Source organism: Patella vulgata, chromosome 2 (assembly GCF_932274485.2).
Source record: "Patella vulgata chromosome 2, xgPatVulg1.2, whole genome shotgun sequence".
NCBI lineage: Eukaryota > Metazoa > Mollusca > Gastropoda > Patellidae > Patella > Patella vulgata.
In genome coordinates, this window is record NC_065880.2 from 20,343,557 (window position 1) to 20,370,554 (window position 26,998).

Genomic DNA, 26,998 nt, shown 5'->3' on the forward strand with positions numbered 1-26,998 from the left:
AGAAGACACAGCGATCACCAAACTCCACGAACTCTTGAATAGCCTAGATGTCAATATTGAATTCAAGTAAAACTAAACTTTCTCGATGTCACGGTGAACCTTTTACCGAATGGTCAAATTGAAACTGATATGTATTATAAAGCAGCAGACACACATCAGTATCTGAATTTTAATTCATGCCATCCTTCTCATATCAAACGTAATATTCCGTATAATTAGCTAGACGTGTGTGCACCATAGTTTCATAATCGGATATCAAACAAATACGCCTTAATGAGCTTAAAGGTTTTCTAAAAAGGCAACACTACCCGGCAAAGCTAGTAGATGATGCCATATATGGAAGGTTTTCAGTATGTTCAGAGAAGGATTTAACGGACGGTGTTATCGGAACTGTCTCCAAAAATACTTAACAAAGGGATTGTTTGGCTATAAATACTTTCAAGTGGAGTGTGTGGAGAAATAATGCTACATGTGGGTTGCATGTGGACGAGGAGAAAATTCTGAAAGATATTTATTTTACACATGGATAATCGAAGTGTTGAGGTTAAGTTGAAAGTTTCCTTCCGATATTTTTATGAGCCTATAGTTGTTTTGTACATATCGAATTATCGAGGGTAAGTTGAATTATTTTTTCTGATATTTTTGATAAACGTTTGTAACCTATTATTACTGTGTGCAAATCTTTCAGGTGTCAGAGTGTACACAAGAACAAAGGTGATTTGCTACATGAAAGAGGGTTGAGTTCCAACAATACAGCTGGTGCAAAAAATACGAAATTAAAAGTCCGATCTTAATATACCGATAAGTACACCGGTTTCGGTGCTGAATGCAACTAACTGTACCATAAACATGTGTAATTGTCAAGAGAATAATAAAAAAAAGTCATTTCTGTGTTCTTTGTAATATTTCTTCAACGTCATCAGAGGTTGACATGAACCGAATATATCAACCAATGATGATGTCAGGACAGGTTGATATGAGATATAACTTGTATGCACATCAACGAAAAAACTTCCATCAGTTGTATATAGAAATACAACTTGATCGACATAATATAATGTTAAAATTTCACTGGTACAAAACACGCTTGTCCGTCGCTAGTTCCTTGAGGTCGCAGTTGGGTTCTCAAAATTAACAGCAAACGTTTTCCTGGCGAAAAATGTTGGCGCATAGTTTCGGTCTCACATTTTCATGTCTCATTTCCTTTGATCGAGCAGGATCACGTTTGTAAGCAGATGACTCGAAATGCTCGGTGCGACTCGAAATTCCCGCCGCGTTCAGACTTTTCTGCGTGTTGCCTCTCTTTGAAATTTAAAAAATACAAAGAAACAGCGGTTGCCAAGCACGATACGCCCACATTTTTCAAAAGATGGATAGAGAACAAGCTAAAAAAAAAAGCGATTTTTCGTACCATCAGGGGCATATAAGACTGTTATGGTCTGAAATGCGCAAATATCGAAAGGGACTGAGATCTTTGCGATATAAAGATATGTTTTAAGTTGCATTACAATCGGATAAAAATTATGACCTTCAGAGAGGGTCGACAACCTTCGCATTACATACTTTTACGCAATTTACCGTTTCGTCGGGCAGTTTCGTTTCGATTTTCCCGAAATTCGAATTCAACCTTCTTTATGGTGGAATGTTGATGTTATTATATTTAAACCATTTTAAAAATTGGATAAAAAAATGTGACCTCTAGAGAATTCACAATCTAAAAAAACAAAACAATCAGGGACTTTAATTCAGGTAGTTACGGTTTGACATGCGCAAATAGCGAAAGGAACCGAGATCTTTGGAACATAAACATATATTTTAAGTTTATCACACGGTTTTATAAATTGGATAGAAATAGTGACCTCTAGAGGGACCAAAAGCTAAAAACGTAATTTTTCGTACAATCAAGGGCCATGATTCAGGAAATTACAAACCGATATGCGGAAATATCGACAGGAACCAAGATCTGTGGGTTATAAATATGTATTTCAAAATTCATCACAATCAGATCAAAATTGTGGCCTCTAGAAGGTCCACAATCTTGATATACCATACGTTTACACTATTTGCGTACGAGGAGCGGCCATTTTTTCCGGCTGTTTTGGTCCGATTTTCACAAAATTCGAACTCAATCGACATTACGATGTAACGGTGATATATTCGACTTTTTTTTCTAAAATCTGATAATAAATGTAACCTCTAGAGGGACCACAAGCTTTAAACGGAAATTGAATGCCCGTTAAAAAAAAACTTTTTGCGATAGCATTCTGCTCTAATATTGCTGTTCTTGATTATGGAAGACTACACGAGGGAAATGCATTTCAGTTATATTCCTGTCTTATATCTGTATGTGGCTTTGAAACATTGTGAATCAAACCAATTGGAAATATATACAGCCTACATAATGGAAAACGCAGTGAGTTTAAAGTAGCTAAGTCTCTAACTCAATATCCAAAGTCTTCGACATTGAAAACACGAATTATTTGTAAATTTACATCAACATTGATGTTGTGATCTTAGCTGGAAAAGATGGGCTTCTGATATCCAATATTTAAGACAAAATAAACATTTTACCTTTGTTACATGTATCGGTGCCATTTGTAACAAGGGACTCGAACAACGAGGCTAGACATATTCCACGAGTCATGTCAAACGGTGACGTCATATTCTTATCTGTAGAGCATGCGCAATAAGTACTATCGGTGTAGACTGGAATAACCAGAATTAGAGTAAAATCGGAAACGATTGAACGTAAATCTGTTTATATACATTCATATTACATTGTTATCATGTCAAACGGTGACGTCATATTCTTATCTGAAGAGCATGCGCAATAAATACTATCGGTGTAGACTGGAATAATCAGACGCTAGTGACTGCCATTCGATTCAGACCTCTTGGTTATTTCGCCGAACATAACTGACTTGAAATTAGAGTAAAAACGGAAACAATTGAATGTAAATCAGTTTATATACATTCATATTACATTATTATATGCGTTGCGGCCCATTTTTGCCAATTTCTAGGTCCCAAATATTAGCGATTTAGCTCATTTAAGTTAAAGAAACGTGGAATGACCTTGCATAAAGAGTATTCATTTCTCGGAGAATCTCGGGATGGACCGATGCATTGTTTATGTTGTGGAAATGGTGTATCGGAAATTTAATGCCCGTTAAACTAAAACAAATAACAGCGGTTACCAGGCAAGATAGGCCCAGATTTTGAAAGAGAGGGATAGAGAACAAGCTAAAGGTTCCACAACATATTTTACACAATTTGCGTACAGAGAGCGGCCATTTTGTCGGATAGTTTCGTTTCGATTTTCCGAAATTCCAATTCAACCTTCATTATGGCGGAATGGTGATATATTTAAACGGTTTTTAAAATCAGATACAAAATTATGACCCCTAGAGAAACCACAAGCTAAAAAAACGTGATTTTTCGTACAATTAGGGGCCATAAATGTGGAAGTTACGATCCGATATGCGCGAATATGGAGAGGACCCAAGACTTTTCGCTTATAAACACACATTTCAAGTTTAATTAAAATCGGATGAAAATTGTGACCTATAGAGGGTTCACAACCTTGTTATACCACATTTTTATTACAGTATTTGCGTTCGAGGGGCGCCATTTTGTCCGACAGTTTTGGTCCGATTTTCATGAAATTTGAACTCAACCAACATTATGGTGTAACCGTGAGATAATCGAACGTTTTTTTTTAAAATCGGATAAAAATTGTGACCTCCTGAGGGACCACAAGCTAAAAAGGCGATTTTTCGTACAATCAAGGTTCATGATTCAGGGCGTTACGATCCGATATGCGCAAATATTGAACAGAACCAAGATCTTTGCGTTATAAACCTGAATTTTAAGTTTCATCAAAATTAGATGAAAATCACAGGTATTTTTCCCAAATACAACTTAAAAGATTTATGTGGACACCACATGATTACATTCAAGTGGGAACTGAAAAAATAATGTATCTATACAAAACCAATGTATTTAGAAGACTTTCAACCATGTGGAAAACAGCTGTTTACTCGAACTTCTAACTCAAAAGTTAGAGAATAAACAAAATCGGCTAACGTCATCGACCTTGTTACGTGACCTGAATTGGGTAGCCTACAACACTACATCTTTCCCGTCATAGCGTAGCGTGTGTAATGGTTCTTGTAACAACATAAACAACCCGCTTATAGTTTTATAAGGCTAATCAAATTTATTATATTAACATTATACCCCCGTCAGACCGGGATGGCGTCCTTACTTCGCTGCTACGGCGATGGAAAATGGTTTTAGAGCGTGTTATGATCACCATAAGCGTGGTGGAAACGCCAGCTATCATGCTGTGGTCACCGTGGTCACCGTGGTCGCCGAGTCACGGCGTTTATTTTGAGCATGTTCAAAACAAACGCCAAGGTTCTGCGATCTAAACTGGAAAGCTATGAGAATACGAATTTTTTCAAGTTTGTAATTTTTGGGGACATTTTCGTCAGTTGTGTTCACGTTTGCCGGCGACCTTGTGCATTTTCTGGTCGCAGAAGCGCAGTAAGGACGCCACCCCGGTCTGACGGGGGCATTACAGAACTCTCAAGTGTTTATCTCAAACATACGACTTACTATTGGTTTAATATTATGCTACTATTACCGATTTGTCCACATTCCCGTGACTAACATTTAGGTACCGTACCGGTGTAGGCCTTCGTGCCGACACCCGCTATTGTTATTATTGAAAATGGCAGTGAGAAATGACAACTCACGTAAAGTAGGTCTTTTGTAGCTGGAGACTAGTAGTAGGAGGACATCTGAACTGGGATCTCAGCGATACATAAGGGGTTCAGGAAGAACCCAAGAATAATGTCATCACAGACCGCTCACTTAATCGATTTCCGGCAAACACACCTCCATCATGTGTCCCGGAAAATTACTTAACAATTACTTCACTATAAATACCGTACGTTTCGCACCTTAGCCTATAATCATTACTGAAGAAGGACACCACTTGTCCGAAACGTTTAAACCAATAAATCGGTTTATTTCAACCATGGAGTTCGTCTAATCTACATTGGTTACAGGGGTTGCATCTCGCTATATATCATGGTTGTTATTATTATTATTATTATTATGCGGCACTGTTGTTGTGCAGGAGGGTGTAAAAACAATTCCGAAAAGCGTACGGGCTAATCTTTTCATGATCTCCCAATATAAACAAACCTCTGTTAAAAACATGGATCGGTGAAAATGAAACGAGACCCTAGATTTTTTAATGTTAAATCTCAAACAAAAATATGTAGTGAACATTTTTTACCCAAGATTTTCATTCAACCTGATGAAAAAAAAAGAAAAAAAGATTGAAATCCGATGCTATACCACAAATGTTTGAATGGACAAAGGACTATTCCACGATACTCTAATGTGTTAACAAAATTGACCGCTAGACGAGTGGAAGAGGACGAAGCGAAGGATACGGCATCGGAGGAAGAGGGGGACAGTGTCACTGGTCACCTCGTATCTCGAAAACCCCATTTGATGATGACTTCTGCTTGGGGTAAGCAATTTGATCAGTTGATGCTTTGGGACACGAGAACTTTAGTTCTAATTAAGTGAGAGAGATGGAACTTGGTGTATAGTGTCATTACATCAATACCTTGACTAAGTGCGATAATGAGCATTTTCTGCTCAGGGTAAGCAGAGCGATAAGCAATTTGATTGGCCAAGACTTTGGAACACAATAACTCTCCTTCTAATTGAGCTAGAGCGTTAAAACTTGGTGTAGGTGTTTAGTAGCTTAATGCCTTGATGGAGTTCGAAGATGAGAATTTTCTGATAAGCAATTTGATTGGTTGGTGCTTTGGGACACGATAACTTTAGATCTAATTAAGTGAGAGTGAGAACACTTTGTGTATAGTTTTATCACATCAATATCTTGACTAATATCTGAGATCTGCTTAGGGTAAGCAGATCAATAATTAATTTGATTGGTCGAGACTTTGGAACACAATAACTCTCCCTCTAATTGAGGTAGATTGTTTAAACTTGGTGTAGGCGTTCATTAGGTGAATGCCTTGATGGAGGTCAATGATAAGCATTGTCCACTTACGGTAAGCTGAGATAAACAATCTGATTGGTTGATGCTTTGGAGTATGATAACTTAAGTTTTAATTAAGTGAGAGTGATGAATCTCCGCGTATAGATTCATTATATCATTACCATGACTAAGTTGGATGATGAGAATTTCCTGCTTAGGCTACGGAGCCATAAGCAACTTGATTAGCCAAGACTTCGGAACATAACAATGATAAACATTTCGAGCTAAAGCTAAGTAGAGCTAAGCAATTTCATTGGTCGATGCTTTAGAATAAGATAACATAAATTCTATCTGATAGAATAATTGATAATCAGTTTGATTGCTTGATACTTTTGAAAAAAATAAACGTGCAATTAATTAATGTGTCATCTATTTATTTTGGGATTTGGGCAAGGGACACCAGCCCTGCTGTTGGCTTGTTATATTTGTGTTTAGCAGTTCCACACTTTCTATAACAGCCTTAATTCACCCATCGTTCTTTGTATAAGCCTGATATTTTGATCATCTTTATGTAAATATGACAAATAGTCCAATCACTTAAAAAAAAGTATGATAAATTTATGGAATTCTATCTATCATTGATATTATACATAGTTGAAATAATTCATGTTTATAGAATTATAGTGTCAAACCCTCATTTGAATAATGTTATCTTTGGTCAAAATATTGACTTCTAAGCTACTGATTGTAAGATCTGTCTCAAAATCAGGATGCAACTAAATTATGATGTTTCTGAGTGAGAGATATCTCAAAGAGCTAATGAAAAGGAACTGGTGATTAAAACTGGTTAATAACAAGTAAACGTCTCATTGGAACTTTGATCATCTGAAGCTCTGAGTAATTTTCAAAGAAATACAAACTTTTAGCCCGGCTGCCGACCACGCGTATTTACACCATACAAAACCGTAAGTATTCGCGTGTATTCATTCAGATTATATGGGATACGGGTCACTTTCTTGTACACACGAACATTAATCGGCATCGATTCTCTCTTGTTCTTACATCAGTTCTTTTATCTCTCAAGAGAGTAGTTTTTCACCCATTACATATTATCATAAAATATATGTTTTGGATGAAAATTCGTCATGATATTTCGAATCCAATAAATATCAGAGACGCGAGTAGCCACTGATCTTTTAAAGTAAATAAAACCCCGACCAGAATGCAAAATATACATCTACAAAAATTCAACATGTTTTCCTTCCAGCAAAATATGGAGGTGTAGCAAGAAACATATTGACACCGTAAGGTATTCGATTATATTTTTAGTTTGGAACAGTCTGGATTTTTCAAGCCCTCTTTTGTACACTTGCAGGGTTGTAAAGAAAGGTGCGTCTAGATTGGCCTTCATGTAGAAGATCACGTAGTTGGCAAATTGGAAATTGAAGAAGAGTTTGATTACAGAATACAAATTACATGCTAGGCCTCAAAATGCGACGTAAAACCCCGTTCGATTTTCCATGTTTTAAAAACAGCTGACTACCTATTTTACTGTTTCAATACATTTTTATTAAATCAGGGTCATTTAATCTATATAAATACACAAATATCTGTTTATTTTTCATTTCTTTTAATCTACGTTGTTGAAATATGTTTATAAGTAAGAGAACTTGAAAATTTTCCTCTTTTCAATAGTTCTGTCCATTTATTAATCTCGCGGTTGAGGACGACGTATACACTGACCACCTAAGAAACTGCTACATTTAACGGCCTTAGGATTACAGCATGGTCGGAACATATTACACTCTCCATTTAGTTCTGAACATTTACGTTTAAAGACGTTCAACATTGCTCGTTTCTCCAGGTTTTCGCTAAAACACAATCAAACAAAAATGAGTTTAATATTATAAAGGAAACTATTATATCTATTGCTGCACATATTGCAGTCTATCGTATCATAATGTAATTACAGACGCTAGACAAAAAGAAGATTCTGCATAAACTGAAAACTCCACAAATTTATTTGTTTACAAATTCACATGGTTTCAGATGTAACCGTAACTCAATAAATATAAAAAAAGCTAAAAATACAATTGTAAAGTTGGATTGATTTGTTTATGTGGAAAGGGACTTATGTCCATTTGGCAACCGTTCAATTTATGTTCAAGCCCCTCTCCTCTGGAAAAAAGCCCATTACCTCAAAATATTGGAACCTGTTCATTGTTGGCGTTATTTAAGACAAATTTGAAAACGCACTTGTTCTTCGAGGGTTTTCCTCGGTAGAACATCATTCATTTTAATTTATGCATAACAGTGAATTTTCAAATTATATTTTGTCATTAGTAATGATAGTTTATGCATTAGTGAATTTTATCAGATTTGAAGTTGATTCCATTGTTTACATTAAAATGTCTTGTTTTTATTTTATTTTATTTTATTTGTAAATTTAATGTTTTTGTACCGTATTTTGTAAATCGCGCGTGAGCACTTAATCATGGAAGTTGTGCGTTATAAAAATGTACAATATTAATAACAAAGTGGCTATTGTTACGACGAGTCTGAACCAAGCTTAGAACGAATTCCAAAATGGCTGCCAATCTCCCCTACACCAGCTTTGAAAAAGGAGCAGTATTTTCAACGTTTTCAGAACTGAAGGCAGCAATTAAGAGATGGGAAGGGTTAGGACTATTTTTACGACTATTCAGTTTTTAACTTCGCCGATTGAGGGCTGTGAAAGCATCGTCGTAACAATAGCCTGAGGACTATTTTTACGACTCGTCGTAACAATAGCCACTGCCTATTAATAATTTTAGTGAAATAAGTGAACGGAAACGCGGACTTGATCTGTAACTCAGCTAAAATCAGCAGTGTACAAAATTTTAATCAATTATCTCAAAGTTTCATTTAAAAAATAATGGTTTATAGAAAACAGAATTTTCATTAATATTAAGCCAGTCAGCAAAGGGCCGTAAATTAGTCCAAAAATAATGGAATTTCACGAAATGTGAACCTGATCTGGTGTATAGCACCCCGCCCCCCCCCCCCCCCTTGCGCGGTATGGGACTATTAACCCACCTGATAAGCCCAAATTATAACACTCGATTTTCAACTTCAATAAACGGAACCTTTTAAGATACGCTTCGCTCATATGCTAAACTGAAACCCTCGAACAGAGTTAAAAGGGATCATCAAAATTATTGCTATAAAATTCGGTTGAAATCCTGAATGTTGTTTAACTGCCCGCGTGTCCACAACCCCCTTGAATCTTCAATAAGCCGGGGTAACTTGATTTGAATTAATATGAACAGATACCACCATATATTGTATTTGGCTAAATGTTGAGTTCAAACAAATTTGGTGCATAGCTATTAGGAACTCTGAAATCAATATGATGTATGTGGGACGTAATAACAAAAACAACTTACTTGACATCTCTGTTCATTACTTGATCCTTGAAGGCTAAAGCAGATTTAACAAAATCCGTGTCAACTTCTATCCATGAAATAAAAAATGTATAAAAACTTAAACTAAGAACAATGAAAGCTTGCTTTTTGTATTATATTGTTAGAATAAATCCTGCTTGAAAGCAACGCGATGTATGTACCTTCACCGTTATGGTTAATAATTTCTGTGAATTTTTTTTTTATCATAATTTTTTTTACACAACTAAAACAAAACAATGACATTGGCATAAAATTTAAACATTTGTTATATTTAGATATATTTTTTTCTGTTGTTTTTTTTTAAAATTAGAACTTGTACCGGAAGTGAATCGCAAATAAGTCTTAAGACGATGGCACACTATTGTGACTCTTCTGGAAATACCCGATGTGACATGAACTTCTAATGGAAAACTATGACTTTCAAATGACAATTACAAAAGCAACTCACCTACGGCATAAGCCGCTACGATCACAACACAAAATGCAACTAATATAGTTTTCATCATGATGATAGATATGATCGTCTGTCAAAAAGTTAGTTGATTTAAAAGAATTCGCCGTATTTATAGCCAATTGCATGGAAAATAGATAACAATTTACAACCAAAACAGATCAATCATCTTTGGATTGCCCATTTATCCAATCTGTTATTTATTTCCTAAAATGAAATTATACGGGTCATGCAAATGAGGATATTGGTTAAACGATGTTGTTAAGATGTCATTATGTGGGTTTGGTTGTTTGTTCGGGACATCTCCGCAACTGCTGACATATTCACCATACTTACATGGTATTTCAGATTTATGAATTACTTATGCACCTGTATATTATAAACAGATATTTTAGTCTTCGATTTCTCCAGGTCAATAGCTAAGAGCCAAATGAAATGCAGTTTAATGCCCTGTTTTTCGTGCACTGCCAGGCAACAATTTTTACGGTCTTTAGAATAAAGGGCGGCTTGGACAGTCGCAAACGTTGTTTCCTGCACTATTGTACAGCAGAATGACAGGCATCGAAAATATACTTACACACAACTGGCATCTTTACGTGTTTGTTCGTCGGTTTGTGACTCTACAGGTCACATTTTTTTTCCCGATATCGACGAACCTTGAAATATAGGTCTATCTCCCAAAGATCCCTGTTCCTTTCAATATTGGCGTGTATCGGACCATAACATCATACATTATGGCCCCTGATTGTACGAAAAATCAGGTTTTTAGCTTGTGGACACTCAAGAGGTCACAATTATCATCCGATTTTGATAAAAACTTAATATGCATGTTTATAACTAACAGATCATGGTTCGTGTCGATATTCGCGCATATCGGATCGAAACTTCCTGAATTATGGCCCCTGATTTTACGAAAAATCGCGTTTTTAGCCTGTGGTCCCTCTAGCGGTCACAATTATTATCTGTTACACCCTAATGATGATTGAGGTCGGATTTCGTGAAAATCGGAACAAAACTGCCGGGCAGCCACCCCTCGTAAACAAATAGTGTAAAAATATGGTATATCAAGGTTGTGGACCCTCTAGAGGCCACAATTATGATCCGATTTTAACGAAACCTGAAAAATATGTTTATAAGGATCTTATCCGATTTTAAAAATCTGTTTAATTATATCACCATTCCACCATAATGAAGATTGAATTCGAATTTCGGAAAAATCGAAACTAAACTGCCCGACAAAATGGCATCTCTTTGTACGAAAATTATGTAAAAGTATGTAATACGAAGATTGTGGACCCTCTAGAGGTCAAAATGTTTATCCGATTTTGGTAAAACTTATAATAAATTATATCTTTATATCTCAAAGAGTCCCTTTTGATATTTGCGCATTTCAGACCATAACTTTCTAGATTATGACCTTTGGTTGTACGAAAAAACGCTTTTGTTTTTAGCTTGTTCTCTATCCATCTCTAAAATGTGGGCGTATATTCTCTGCTTTTTAATGCATAGATTTCATACAGGAAAACGACCTGTCTCGCACCATTGGTATCTCCTACAGTTTTGATCTCTGACTTGGTTTTCTATTTTGTGAAGGGTTTTGTGAAGTTCCGATTCATCGGTCATATTCAATGGATTGGAACCCAACTTCATAAGAAATACCCTGACCTTGTGAAAATGCAGGAAAGGATTTCTGAAAAGATATAAGTAAGAAGACTATATTATCGTCTTGAACGTAATGTGTAACAAATTTTCTCAAAAAAGAGGAGGTGTATGGTCGAATGGTTTGCATGCGCGCGCTGTATCATAAGGTATGTCATTGAATCAACTGGAGTGGTTTCGATTCCCCGATTGTACGTGACAAGGTGTAGTGTCGTGTGTCCACCCTCGTGGGTTTTCTCCGGGTCCTCCGGTTTCCTCCCACTGCTAAAGAAATAAAATTGAACCATGTTAGCCCCGAAATGATCTAGTTTGTGTTGAGTGGACGATAAACCTCATTTCTCTCTCTCTCCTTTTCAAAATGTTCCGTATTCCCACATAACTTTTCTTCAATATTTAAAGTATAGTAGACGCGATTCCGTTCATGGGTTGATGCCAGCAACTGAGGAAGGAAATAAGCCCCAATTCGAATCTGGACGAAACATATGTTTATAAACAAAACTATCAAGGACCGTGGCGCACGATATAATACCGCGCGTTTAGCACCCACCCCACCCAATTATTAAATATAAAAAGATAAAGCTTTTGTACTCTAATCGATAAATAGGTTTCCCAACCTTTTACAACATACATGTAGATATCCTCCCACAGTCTTATATAACAACTTTTGGTCTTATCAGTAAGCAGAAATTCGCCCGCGCATCTGTTATCGTTCCTTACTTCAGTCAGTTATATATAAGGATAACTCGTGTTTCCCTTTCGTTACTTCAAATCTTCGTTGTACATCTATCGTAGCAGTGATCTTTGTGTTAAAATTGTATTTGGAGCGTGTTTAATCAGTTCTATATGTGATAATGGCTGATACCAATATTGTCCTTTAAAACAGGGTTGGTTCGATGGGTAAGACATTGGTTCGCTAACCTAGAGGTCGCGTGTTTGATGCCTGCATTAGCCGATAAAGTTCATCGGGATTTTCTGGCGTGGTTTCTCCCTTGTCAGTGGTGCAGGACAGAGGGCCTATTATGGGACAACGTTTAGTCGGTGGGATGGCACGAGGCCCCATGTACACATTGGCGTGCACGTAAAAAATCCCTTGGGAGTTGGAATTCGATATCAGAGTAGGCCGTAGTGCCACTGTCCAGGCAAAATGTCCCCCAAAGCACACTGTGTGGCGTATGCCCGTCTTTATTAGCCCAGTCAGAGCAGAGCCTTAAAACTCATTTCATTGCACTTTTGCAATCAAAACAAAGCGCTACCCTATGGATCGTATGAGTTTGGTAACGAAAAATATCAAGGCAATTACATTAAAGATTAACTTTGAAACAATTGATTGCCAGTGTACTAAATTTTATTCACATTGATTACTCGGATATTCGTAAATAATGCTTATCACATGATCATCATCTCCCCTTGACTGTGAATTTCCTGTATCTGTATATATTATTTTATAAATTAGTTAATAGCCCTGTCAATTATGCAGGTTCGTGGCTATATTTTATAAATAAACACACTTTATTGGGAAGTATTTGCTGGTAGCTATGTGCTACGGTTATCAGTCCATTTTCAAAGTTTATGATTCCCACAAAAAAGGTCACCGCTTTACGATAATTTCCATATTTATTTAATTCACGTACCGGTTATAAGTTCATGTCAATAATATTCCCGAATAAATTCCGTTTTCGTTAATTCGACAGCGAAATATTTGTGATAAGAACAGTTCAGAATGTCTAAATATTGTTTGTTGTTTTTTTTATAGAAATGTATTGTTTTAAAAAACCGAATTGTCAAAAGAGGCATCCCAGACAGCGCGTATTATTGGGTCTTGTTTTTTTGTATTCACACCGTGCGAAAAACTCGTGCGTAAACTCTATACGGTAATGGCTGAGGCATGGTCGCGATGTAGGCTATGCCATCGGAAATTTCCATATCCGCCATGCATTTCAAAATGGAGCCGTAATCTTCACAAAGTGAAAAGTTAACTTAACGGGTGATTAATAGTTAATATTGAGAGTGCAATCATATGGATATATATAGCCCCTTGAATTTCAAAATAAAGCCAGGATTTTCGTAATTTTAATTGTGTTACGGAGACGCACGATTATAATATACAGATCTTGCATAATTGAGAATTTTCATCAGTGCATGTAATTCATCAGTGCATGTAATGCACACCATGAAATTAGAATTTCATGATCAAACCGATATAAGATATAATTGTGTATATTCACGACCGTCGTGCATACGAAAGCCTTTTTAAAGTACGAGATCTCGCGCGAACTTACGCGATCTCTCGAAGACCTTCATTATTCACTGAGGAAGAAGTGAAACAAACGCTGTATTCAGTTCAAATAAAAGTTGTTTAATAACAATCCTGTTACAACTTATAAACATACAAAACATTCCAAAACCCATAGAATGCGCGAGTTAAAATTAAATTGTGAACGCGACATCTGTAACTACTTAACTGTTCTTTCATCAACTCTCAATTCTTTCCAGAGGTTACTTTACCTGCAACAACAAAACATTCGAAACATTAGGCGCCTTCCTAACCAAATCTGTCAAAATCTTAGTTGTATTGATAATCTAGGGAGGGAACCCAGGGTGGGAATTATATCTTATTTCGGTTTGATCATGATATTCTAATTTCATGGTGTACATTACATGCACTGATGAAATTCTCAATTTCATTTCACAAACCTCCATAAGATATAATTGTGTATGTTTAAAGCTCAAGACAATACAACTTTTTGGAAAGTACTTGGCTTTGAGACTTCCCTAAGATAATGCCTTCTAAAGGTTGTAGCTCTAGTCCACCCTGCCATCTCCAAAATCTCCTTACAGGAAAGGCCTTTAGCCAATGCTTTTGATGTTGAAGCGCCTCTCACCGAATGTGCCTTAAATTCGTTCGTGTCAATGCCTGCTAGCTGTAAAATCTTAATCAGCCAGCCAGCAATGGTACATGAAACCACCGGTTTATGTGGTTCAACGTAACTCAATAAAAGCTGATGTCTTAAAGAATCAGATCGATTTCTCCAAACAGCCGTTCGATTAAGATAGTCCCGTAGAATCCGAACAGCACATAAGTTCGGTTCTTCCGGGAACTCCTGCAATTCAACGGACAGGGGAGCCTGGCCAATCCTACGTGTTTTGGTAAGTCTACTTAATTTAAAAGTGATATTATCTCCTTCGTCGGTCATAAACCTAATGTCTAGTGCACATAGCTCTGAAGTACGCCCGGCGGATACTAAAGCCAACACTATGACAGTTTTCAAAGTGAGCATCTTATCCGACAGGACCGAATTAGCACCCAGATCTTCCGGGAACTCCTGCAATTCAACGGACAGGGGAGCCTGGCCAATCCTACGTGTTTTGGTAAGTCTACTTAATTTAAAAGTGATATTATCTCCTTGGTCGGTCATAAACCTAATGTCTAGTGCACATAGCTCTGAAGTACGCCCGGCGGATACTAAAGCCAACAATGTGGCAGTTTTCAAAGTGAGCATCTTATCCGACAGGACCGAATTAGCACCCAGATGTTTAAGATAAGATAAAACCTGGTCAACATCCCAAGTCACAACATAGCGTGGTTGTGGAGGTCTAGCATTAAAAGATGCTGTCAGTAAACGCTTTACTAAAGAATGTTGACCGACTTTAACCCCCCCCCCCCCAACTGATTCATGAAAGGCTGAAATTGCAGATCTTCGACAATTTAAAGTTCTATAACTTTCTCCTTTATTGTAACATTCCGACAAATAATTAACCACTTCTACCACAGAGGATCGAAATGGATCAACTTGTCGTCTATTACACCAGCTACACCACTGACGCCAGCTGCTATTGTAAGTGGTGGCTGTACTTTTGCGCCAAGAGTTTTCTGCCAATAATTTGGCAGCTTGTTCTGAAACGCCTCTGTTAATATCTTGTCTCCTGGGATTCTCCACGCCACTAGCCTGAATCTCTCCTGGTTTAACAGTGGGTGGACCTTCTTTGTTCGGTGAGGTCAAGAGATCTGTGTAAGGGGGTAAAAGAATTAGTTTCTTGATTAACAACCGTAGAATTGTTGGAAACCATGGTCTTGTCTGCCAGGCAGGAGCAACTATTGTTACAGTAACCTGTTCCTGTTGAATTTTCAACAGACATCTCGGTATCATCGCAAAGGGGGGGGGGGGCAAGTAAAGACCCTTTGAAATGCATCCACCCCCTGAGCATAGGGATCTGGTCTCCAACTGATGTAATTTTTCAGTTGTGTGTTGTGGCGACTGGCAAAAAGGTCCAAGCTGAAAGGACCCCATAACAAGTTTATCTGATGGGACACACTGTCTTTTAAATGCCAGTCGCTTCGGTCCTGGAAATTCCGTGATTGCCAGTCTGCTTCGATGTTCAATACCCCGGGAATGTGACTGGCACTGAGAAAAATCTCCCTTTGGAGGCGGAACTCCCACAATTGTTGTGTTAGAGATACTAACTGTACAGACTTTGTGCCGCCCATCTTTTGAATGTAAGCAATCAGTGATGCAGGACGGAGGGCCTGACAAGGACAGCTGTCTAGTCCTTCGGATGAGACGAAAAACCGAGGTCCCGTGTAAACATTGGAATGCACGTAAAAGATCCCTTGGCAGTTGGAATTCGATATAAGAGTAGGCGATAGTGCCGCTGCCCGGGCGAAATTTCCCTCATAGCACACTGTATGGCGTATGCCCGTCTTCATTAGCCCAGTATAGGAGCAGAACAGTAGGGCGTTAAACCCCACTTCATTTCATTTCACCTGGTTAAGAAAAAGTTACAAAAATTGTCATAACACCTAAAATGGGAGGTTATCAAAAAAGACATTAGCGATAGCTTTAGTGTCTGTATTGTGGTATCTTGAGATGATACTGAACAATGAAAAATGGATGAAAATAAAAAAGAATGATGACCTTGGAATTTGTTAAATTTCGAAAGTATGAAGCACTGCGCAGCTACAGGACAAACAACACAGCATGGGGAAATCACAGTCTCACACATATTCCTGAAGCAATGGCCGGACAAATCATTGCTGGATTGGCTTCTGATACTTGAGCTTTAGAGGGAGTGTGTCTATTCTTCCCGTTCAATCAGATCTATCCCAAGTAAAGTAACATGACAGCCCTTCGTTTAATCCGGGGTCTTCCCTAAAACTTTGGACAGTGATTTAAGGTATTGTTCGTTTCCAAATAGTATTGTTTACATTGTAGCCGTTTGATAGCCTCGTTTGTCACGCAATTAGTTTTTCCGCGATTTTCTGCTATACACTGGTTAATTTGGCATTATAAATTTTGTGAGTCATGACTCAATATTTGGTCCAATTTGGAGCTCTGTTTAAAGCCGAATGATATTAGTGCGCAGTTAGTTATCGGTTGTTAATCTGAGTATTAGCTGGTCATAATTTGGATCAGAAATTTGCTTCCATTACAGCAGTGTTAAATGGGATTGGGGCTAATCAAACGAAACACCACGAGGAGTATGAGTCTCACAGAGAAGCCTGGATATATACACTACAACAAACAAGAATTCAAATTTTGAAAACTATATTTGTTTTAGTACACCAAGTCCATATAATTAAAGTTTTTTTTTTTTTAATAGCCTCCATTTTTTTTCAAGGCCACGGGACTACTTTTAGTATGGAGTATCATCGCAAACATCATCTGGATTAAATATTTAGTGTCTGTATGGAAAATAGTAAATACAGCATCACAATTTTCTTGAAACTGCTTTTGTGTTGAGCTATTGTTGCATTGTTAATATGTTTATGGCATCTGATTTCATCCTTCGAAACTTTGTGCCCGAAAGCAAGAAGATATCTGACAATTAAACATTGGACACATTTACTAAGTTTGGAGTAAAATATTTTGAAATAAATTTTATTGAAATGGGCGCACCCGTTCGCCCGTCACATTTTTGGGACATAATAACCCTCCTTCTAATTGAGTTAGAACTCTCAAAAGTTGGTGTAGGTGTTAATTAGGTGAATACATTAATGAAGTTCGAAGATGGGCATTTAATGCTTAGGCTACGCAGAGATAAGCAATATGATTGGCTGATGCTTTGAGACACAATAACTTTGGTGGTTCTAATTAAGCGCGAGTAGTGAAACTTAGTGAATATATTTCATTACATCAATGACTTGACTAAGTTCGACAATGAGCATTATCTGCTAAGGGTAAGCTGGGCCCTGTTTCACGAAATTTTAACTAAAGGTAAAATCCAAATTTTAGTAGATACTTCAATTTTGATTGGCTAAGCACTAAAATCAATCTAATATTATCCAATCAAATTACTAAAATTTGGATTTTATCTTAGTTAAAATTTCGTAAAACAGGCCTCTGAGCAACAAGCAATTTGGTTGGTCAAGAGTTTGAAATACAATAACTCTTCCTTGAATTGATGTAGGATGGTTAAACTTGGTGCAAGTTTTTATTAGGCGAATGCGTGATGGAGTTCAAAGATGAGCATTTTCTGCTTAGGCTAAGCGGTTTGATTGGTTGAGGCGTTGGACACGATAACTTTGGTTCTGATTAAGTGAGAGTAATCAGACACGGTGTATAGTTCCTTTACATCAATACCTTGATGAAGTTCGATCATGGACATTTTCTGCCCAGGATAAACAGAGCGATAAGCAATTTGGCCGAGACTATGGGGATTTGAATTGAGCGAGAAATTTCGTGTCTAGTTTCATTACATCAATACATTGATTATGCGCATTTTCCACTAAGGCTAAGCAGAGATAAACAATTTGATAAGTTGGTACTTTGGAGCACGATAACTTTGGTTCTAATTGGGTGAGAGTGGTGAAACTTTTTCTGCTTAGATTAAGTATAGGTAGTCATTTTGATAGCTCGATACTTTTCAAAACGATAAATGTGAAATTAAATAATGTGCCACCTATTTATTTTCGGATTTAATAAGTTCGTGAATTAAATCTGATCTCGTAGTTGTTTAAATGGCGGTTGAAATTGAGATGAAGACACGTGATGTTTACGTTTATAAAAAGGTAAAGTGTATTATTACTAAATGGAATACGGCAAAATTGTGTGTATAGTGATGTAAATGAAACCTTTACATATCGATATAATTTTTCGGTAAACGTTGTTAATTTAAGGCGGAACTAACCACGCGGAAATCCCACACTTCCCGGAAACCAAATTGAAAATCTAAGACTTGTCTACTGTACTGCATATATCATAGTATCAATTGAGAGACAATGTCTGTCCTCATCTTTTATCGTTTTAGCTGTAGGTAAAAGTAAAGAGATAGAAATTTTCGTTTACATGATAACACTATTCTGTGTTGGAAAAATAATATGCTCGACCCTGTTTGTGTCGAAACTAGTTTGCAAGAAGATGGCGCAACTTTACCTTGCCCTGAAATGGTCATGCATGATGAAATATTTCCTGCATCAGATCAGATGATGTGTGGTGATTGTTTTCTGAAGATATGCCAGGTTTCATTTAAATATCTAAAAATATCGTTCAAGGAAGACAACTCTTCTTGATTTGTTGTATTTCGTTTCATCCTCATCATGTCACGACATTACGCATGCCTACGTTTTTAGACTGCGCCAAAAGAAATCAAAATTAACCTCATCTCTTTAATGCTCTCCGGTATCAACTCTGTTCAGCACCCTTGCCTGTTCTCAGAATTATTGTACTTTCTATAACAAAACAGTTGCTATCACAAAAATACGGCATGATGGTGATGACGCAATTCCGTCGTTTTCAAGAAAAAGACATATTTTGCTTGGGGAGGGCCTTATATGAATAGCTGCCTACTCGTTCGGATGGGACGAAAACCCGACGTCCCGTGTACACATTGAGGTGCACGTAAATGATCCATTGACAGTTGGAATTCGATATAAGAGTACGCCATAGTGTTGCTGACCAGTGTTACATAATCAGATCATCTGATGTTAAAGACGCTTCCTGCCAACTTGACACCTGTTCGTTATCGACATGCCTGGAGTCCTTGGTCTATGTGATTATGTAATGATTATGTAAACGTTAACTTGCTGGCATGTTTTATTTAAACTTTCTTTGTCTGATTAGCATGTATCGAATGTTAAACTATATATGATACATTAGCCAGATGTCTAATAAGATTCCTTTGTCTGGAATAGTTTATAAACCCAGATTAACAAACGAAAACAGATAGAGGTCCGGCCAGGACAGGCCACGCAGGTTTGGAGTTAAGGCCATGTAATGTAAGAGTTGGGAGTTGGCACACTCGTGCCTAGCCGAGCTAGGACATGACTCTCTCAACACAAGCTAGTTATGGAGTCTTTAAGTTTTGTATATAATATGTTAGAAGAAGCAGATAATAAAAGTATTTTAAGATGTTAAACTAGTCTTGTCATCCGAACCTGATTAAAGAACAAATACTGTCACATATTAATTGGCGCCGCTGACCAGAGCAACGTTTGAAGTCCACCACTAGAAGACCACAGGCCACAGATATTAATCTACACGGGTACGTCTTTTTTTAATCCTACCATGGGCGGTTAATAATGACATTGTGCTATAATGTATTATAATTTAACTGGGAAATCAGCAGTTTATCATCACGCTTTATTAAATATCATGGTGTAGTTACTTAATTTAATATACAGTCCTTAACTATTTGTAGGAAAATGGCTAAAACAAAATTGTATATATATTGTTTGTTTTACAATGGGTCATGTTGTTTTTAAAAGATTATAAGTTATAATTGTTTGTTTTTGAACACATATTTTGGCATTTAAAAGTAGTAGTAACAGGATAATATCGAAAAGTAAAATGTTTTGTGATTGTTTAACTAGAATTGGGTTAACAGTATCGTAATTTGAAATTTAACCCAATAACATTCACAAAGTATTAACGCGTTTATCTCTAAGTTTTTTTTGTTGTTGTTGTTTTGTCTATATGTGTCTATTACCCCAAATGTTAATGGGATGCCCCGATATTTACGGGAGAGAATTTTATTTGTGATACCCCTAATGTTAATATGGGATAGCCCAGATATTAATGGGATGACCCGATATGTACGGGAGAGATTTTTTATTTTGTGATACCTCAATACTATGAAATTGGGATGACCCGATTTGTTACGGGAAAAGTTTTATGTGAAACCCCAGTCAGGTGGGATTGGTTTAACCCCAGGAGAGGGTCGTGCACAGAATTCAGAGCGAACGTATTGTCTTGTTTTGTGTTGTGTTTCAAAAATTATAGAGATAAACCGTTAATAATTTTGATAAGTTCTTTCAAAATATCTTATTGAAGATTGGTAAAATGTGTTCAGAAAAAAAACAAAACAATATGACATCCTAATTTCAATTCTATCCATGTAAATAATAATGTAAATATCGTTAGATAGCTAATTAAAGTCTGTTCCACTTGCTAATTTGATTAACTATTAATTAAGTTCACTCCATGATATGATAAACAGATGATAAAACTTTGGCATGGGTGGCAGTTATAATACTCTTCATAGCACATGTCGCACCGTTCCGGCCAGGCGGTATGGAAAATATAAGACTACCGGAAAACACTGACCCCTTGATATTACGGAAAACTTATACAAGAAGAAGACGACGGAAGAAAAGAAGAAAAAAAAAATGAATTTGTATCTCCCTACAGTTGGCTTCAAGGATTGTATTTCGCGCTTCTCGAGTGTGTGCGAACATTAGAATAGTTACATTGGGTTGTTTTTTGTTTTTTTACAATTAGTTTTACAGTGTTTTTTTTTGTTATAATTATTAGTGATTAAAGAACAAATACTGTCACACCGGGCAACACAGAAAACTGGGGTCATATGTCACGAGAGAGAAAAAAAGAGAGAGAGAGAGAAATGGAGGTTAACGTTCACTCGACCCAAACTAGGTCATTTCCGGACTAACGTGTTTCATTTTATTTCATTAATTCGCTTGCGCGTAGGGGTCTTTAGCAGTGGAAGGACCCGGAGTAAACCCACGAGGTTGGACAGGCTACCCTACTCCTTGTCACATACTACTTTCTATCTACACTGGGGCCATGGGACGAACGGGATAACGTAAGTTCACAGTAGTGTTAGCCCAGTGCAGGGTGTCAAGTGTCGTAAATAAGTAGGATGTCCATTTCTCACGATATTGCAATTCAGAACAAAACTAAAATTTGCTGAATTTTAGCGTCGGACCATCATCATTAATCACTCACAACAGCCCTCTCATCAGGTGTACAAAAAGTGCAGTAACACATCGCAATATATCAGAAATATGCCAGCCATCACATTTAAGGTTTTTTAATTTGGGAATTTATCGCAAAGAAATTTAACTGAATCTGTTAATGAAGACGGTCATACGCGATACGCTATGAGCTAGATTTTACTCTGACAGCGGCTCTACGGCCTACTCTTATTTCGAATTCCAACTGACAAGGTTTCTTTTAAAGGCATGCCAATGTGTACATGGCACCCACTGAAAAAGGTAAACCACGCTGGAAAAATCTGGGTAACTTTCTCGACCAACACCAGGATCGAACTCCAGGCCTCCTGGTTAGTGATCCAGCGCCTAACTCACTGAGCAGCCGCGGCTCCCCAACTGAACTTGTATATGTATAATTTGTTTTAAAATAAAAAGATTATAATAATGAGTTTACTATATTTTATTATAGTACAATCACTTGCTATATACAGTCATACTAAATACAATATTATAAACATATTTCTAACAATCTGGAGGATAACTTGAAACATTCCGTCATTTATAGAACTACTTTTCCAATCCAATAATTTATAATCTGGAGGTTAAGTACGAGGGATACATTCACCCCCTAAGAAATTGGAGCATCTGACTTTTTTATTATTACAACATGGTCGGAACATATGACAATCACCACCGATCTCTGAACATTGTCCATTTAAGTCAAGCATTCCTCTTTTCACCATGTTTTCCCTAAAATATATGAAAAAAACTTGATAATAACAGTGCAGAAAACAATTACGAAAGGTCAGCAGTATTTACAGTTAGAAATAAAGAATCAATTGCTCAGAAATATTGAAATAATATAGTACATTCCAACTATAATAAAAGTTTTAAGGCCCAAAATGTTGATTAAATAAGTGGTACTTTACTCTTTCTTGTGGTTCTGGGGTTATCTTAGTTAACGACCGTCGTTTACGTGAAAATGTAAGAGCAAAATGTCTATACTCACTCAGCATCCCTCCTCATTACTTGTTCCTTGAAGGCTAGAGCTGATTCAACAAAATCCATGTCCACATCTTAATACAAACAATTTAGAAAAATAAATGAATTATATGTATGAATAAATGATATAGATGTTGAAATCACTTCAACCCATTAAAAGCCTATAAAGAATGTTGTCAGAATATTTTAGAGAAAGTGATGCCATCGTTATGAAAGTAAGTATATTCTGTGTCCACTAGTTATTAGTATTCGGAGCGGTATCAAGGGAATGCAGTTGTCACCAATAGCAGTGCACGGGTTGGATCCTTTCTCGAGAGTAGTCAAAGCGATAATCTATAGCAGTCCACTGGTGAAGTTTTTAACTGGAGTAAAAAGCCATACCCAACAAGCGCACTCGTTACCTATATCAATCAACGGGTTGTCAATCGTGTGAAGTCTTTTCCAGAATAGTTCTTGGGGCGTGAGGAGGTGTCGAGCGGGTAAGGTCTCTTCCCAGAATAGTTCTTGTGGCTTCAAGAGGTGCCGAGTTCGAGAAGTCTTGGTTGAAAATTTCAGGGTAATTACACTTCTACTGTAATCATGTGAACTCGTTTGGTTTTTTTTACTTTCGATGGCCTCTACTACATGAAGATCTGACCGGTTGTAGTGGAAGGTCGTGTCAGAGGTCATACGAGCGACTTCTGACCCTATGACGCCAGACATTTGATTAATCAATCAATGTTAATGTTTCTAGTGGGTAACCCACAGTTCATTGCACAGCACCGTTTCATTGACTAATCCCTCACACCATCCAGAACGTGGGTTATATAACAACTCTTCCAGATCCTAGTGTAGTCAAGACAAGTAAAACGAAATTTTGAACTATACAAAACGAAACGAAATAGGATCTGTGTTTTAGTCAGATAGTTTATATCATTACCAAATTCAATAGGACGAAAATAAAATCGTTCTCCAAGATGAACATTCAACTCTTTAGTTGTCATTATTGCATGAGTGGAGGATCTTTTCAACCATTTATCAAAACACACGAGCCCTTTTAGACTTGAAAAGTAATTAAGTCTTCAGCTAAAATTGTGGTTAGCTATGACATCATAATGAGGTCATTAGCGCATTTCTAGGAGTGGCCCAAAAGTTAAAATTAACAGGGTATGGGACCGTATAGGTCTGCCAAGTTCGATGCGTTTAACTCCTGTGAAAAATTTCAGTGCATATACACGGGTTTCAAATTAGGTAGTGAAAATGAAATAGAAACTCGATTACAATTCAGAAACAAAACCTGTATTTTCAGTTTATGGCAGGTCATCATCACAGAGTACTAACAAGTAAGAAATTAAAAGTTATCAAAGCAACTTACCTACGGCATAAGCCGCAACTACTAGGACACAGAGTGTAACTAAAACTAGTTTCATCATGATTGAAAATCTGATCGTCTGTACTGAAACAAGCTGATACTAATACTAAGTCAGCAAAATTGTACTGTTTTATACAAACTTTGAACACAATTACCTTTAAAACATGATTTATCATCTTTATTATCCACAATTATCAAATTGGCTTCTGTTTATTCATGGGTAAATTTAAATAATTCTATAGTATATATTAATCTACGCATTTACAATTATTTATGTGACAGCACTAACTTAGCATTATTTTTAATACAGTTACTATATAGTTTCATAAAGATAATCTGGGAATGTGTACATGTCTATCTCCCAACATATGGAAGAATAGCGTTGCCAATATAGCGTCACACTACCAGACAAGTTCGCTGAATTCTTTCAAGATAAAATGTCCAAAATCTGACTCGATATCAGATGTGATCATAATTATGTTCTTTCAGAGAACCATCAACAGCTACTTTAGGCGAATTCATACCATTTACGGAGCCTGAACTTAGTCATTATGAAAAACAGAGAGAGAAATGGGGTTTTAAAGTCCACTCGACACAAACTAGGTCATTTCGGGACTAACGTATGGTTTAATTTTATTTCAACAATTCGCTTGCGCGTAGGCGTCTTTAGCAGTGGGAGGAAACCGGAGGACCCGGAGAAAACCCACGAGGTTGAACAGGCGACCCTACTCCTTGTCACGTACAATCGGGGATTCGAAACCACGCCAGTTGACTCAATGACAGGCCTTCTGATACAGCGCGCACGAGCTAACCATTCGGCCACCCCCCTCCCCCGATGAAAAGCAAACCTAAGACCTGCGAACTGGATCCAGTACCAACATGCCTCGTCAAGGAACATATCGAGTCAGATACTAAACAAGTCGCTTTCTGATGGCATCGCCCCTTTTGAATTCCGATGCGCAATTGTTAAACCATTACTGAAGAAATCCACGGTCGATCCGGATGGTCTAAAAAATAAACTGTGGTTCTGTCAGTAATCTGAGTTTCCTATCCAAAATTATTGAAAAATGAATTCTAACTCGTCTAAATGGAGATATTAACGAAAATCATCTAGAGAATCAACTTCAATCGGCATATAAATTATATTGTAGCACGAAAACGGCACTTTTAAAAATAACAAATGATATTTACCAGTCTATTAATGCTCAGAAATGTGTGTGTCTAATACTTCTGGACCTCTCCGCCGCATTCGATATTCTCAAAACACTGAGTGTCGAATCTGGTCTTGGTGATTCTGTGTACTCTTGGTTTGAATTGTACTTAAGATGTAGTTCCCAATGTGTCAAGTTAAATTCTTCAAATTCAGAGACAGTTGACATGGTATGTGGCGTTCCACGGGGCTCAGTATTGGGCCCTGTCCCATTCACCATCTTCACGAAACCGATTACAAAATGAAATGAGATTGGGGTTTAACGTCCTAAACTGTTCTGCTCTGGCTGGGGTTATGAATATGCGTTACACTTACAGTGTGCTATGAGAGATAATTTGCCCGGACAGCTGCATTATGGACTACTCTTATATCGAATTCCACTGCCAAGGATCTTTTACGTGCACGCCAATGTTTACACGGGACCTCGGTTTATGACTAGATAGCTGTCCTTGTCCGTCCGTCCTGCTCTACTGAAAAGGGGAAACTTTCTCGGCCACTGCAGGGATCGAACACACGACCTTCAGGCTAGCGAGCCAGCGTCTTACCCACCGTGGCTTCTGAAGCCGATTACAAAGATAACGGCAGATTTATGATTAATAGTCAATCTTTTTACCGACCATACCCAACTCCATTTGGAATTCGATGCAAATTCTCGCATCCCAATTCTTGACTGTCAAAAACTGTATTGATGAAATACACAATTGGATGACAAAACATTTTCTGGAGCTAAATCTCCAAAAAATCGAATTCTTAATCATTGTTACCAAACAGCTACAAACAAAATTCCGATCTGAAAATATTACCCTTAACTTTGACAATTAGGAGATTATTTAATCAGCAATGACCAAAATAATGGGTCAGTTATTGATTCCAACCTCAGTTTTAAAGAACATGTTCAGGCAGTTTGTTCCCCTTCCTTCTGTCATCTCCATAACATCAAGATCAAAAAGTATTTAAACAGAGATCTCCTGTATCAACTTCCAGAAAACCTCATAAGGCAGCTACAATTACTCACTGGGAAAGGACGAATTGACAGCATCTCTGCCACATTATCATCTTAAAGATTGTCTACCCGTTAAGTTTATTACATATAATATAGCGCACATTACTGCAATATATGCATTTAATGGCACTGTACAATTAATAAAATATATAATTTATTATATACATACATATAAATATAGTATACTAATGGTTAATTAATTAATTCGTGAAGATCCTTTGAAAGAGATACGTTTGTAGTATTTTTTTTAAAACTATTTTGAGATTTAAATTTTTTTTTTATACGGTCGTGTACTAGTAGAATCAAATTGCAGAATAATCCTAAAAAATTTGCAAGAAAACATTTTATTGCATTTTCTTATAGTATTTGGTCCAGAGAGCAACATATCAAAAGTTGTCTGAAATTGAGCTACCGCAAAGGGTCTAAATATGACGTCATAATAAAACTGCCCAACAAAATGGCGGCTCTTTGTACGCAAATTGTGTATAAGTATGTAATACAAAGGTTTATGGACCCCTAGAGGTCACAATTTTTATCCAATGTTGATGAAACTTAAAACTTATCTTTATATTCCCAACATCTCAGTTCCTTTTGATATTTGCGCATTTCAAACCATAACTTTCTGGATTATGGCCCCTGATTGTACAAAAAATCGTTTTTGTTTTTGGCTTCTCTATCCATCTCTT

General features: G+C 37.0%; 2 long non-coding RNA genes across 2 annotated transcripts; both read right to left on the reverse strand.

The window, feature by feature from the left end:
• Positions 1-7,574: 7,574 nt before the first annotated feature.
• On the reverse strand, positions 7,575-10,077 carry LOC126812401 (uncharacterized). The gene is made up of 3 exons (XR_007675912.2): positions 9,920-10,077; positions 9,454-9,520; positions 7,575-7,899 (listed from the first exon to the last, which is right to left on the reverse strand). It is a non-coding gene; the product is annotated as an uncharacterized LOC126812401 (long non-coding RNA).
• A 12,111-nt stretch (positions 10,078-22,188) lies between these two features.
• Positions 22,189-24,239, reverse strand: LOC126812402 (uncharacterized). Its single transcript, XR_007675913.2, has 3 exons — positions 24,103-24,239; positions 22,756-22,822; positions 22,189-22,496 (listed from the first exon to the last, which is right to left on the reverse strand). It is a non-coding gene; the product is annotated as an uncharacterized LOC126812402 (long non-coding RNA).
• Between the last annotated feature and the right edge of the window lie 2,759 nt (positions 24,240-26,998).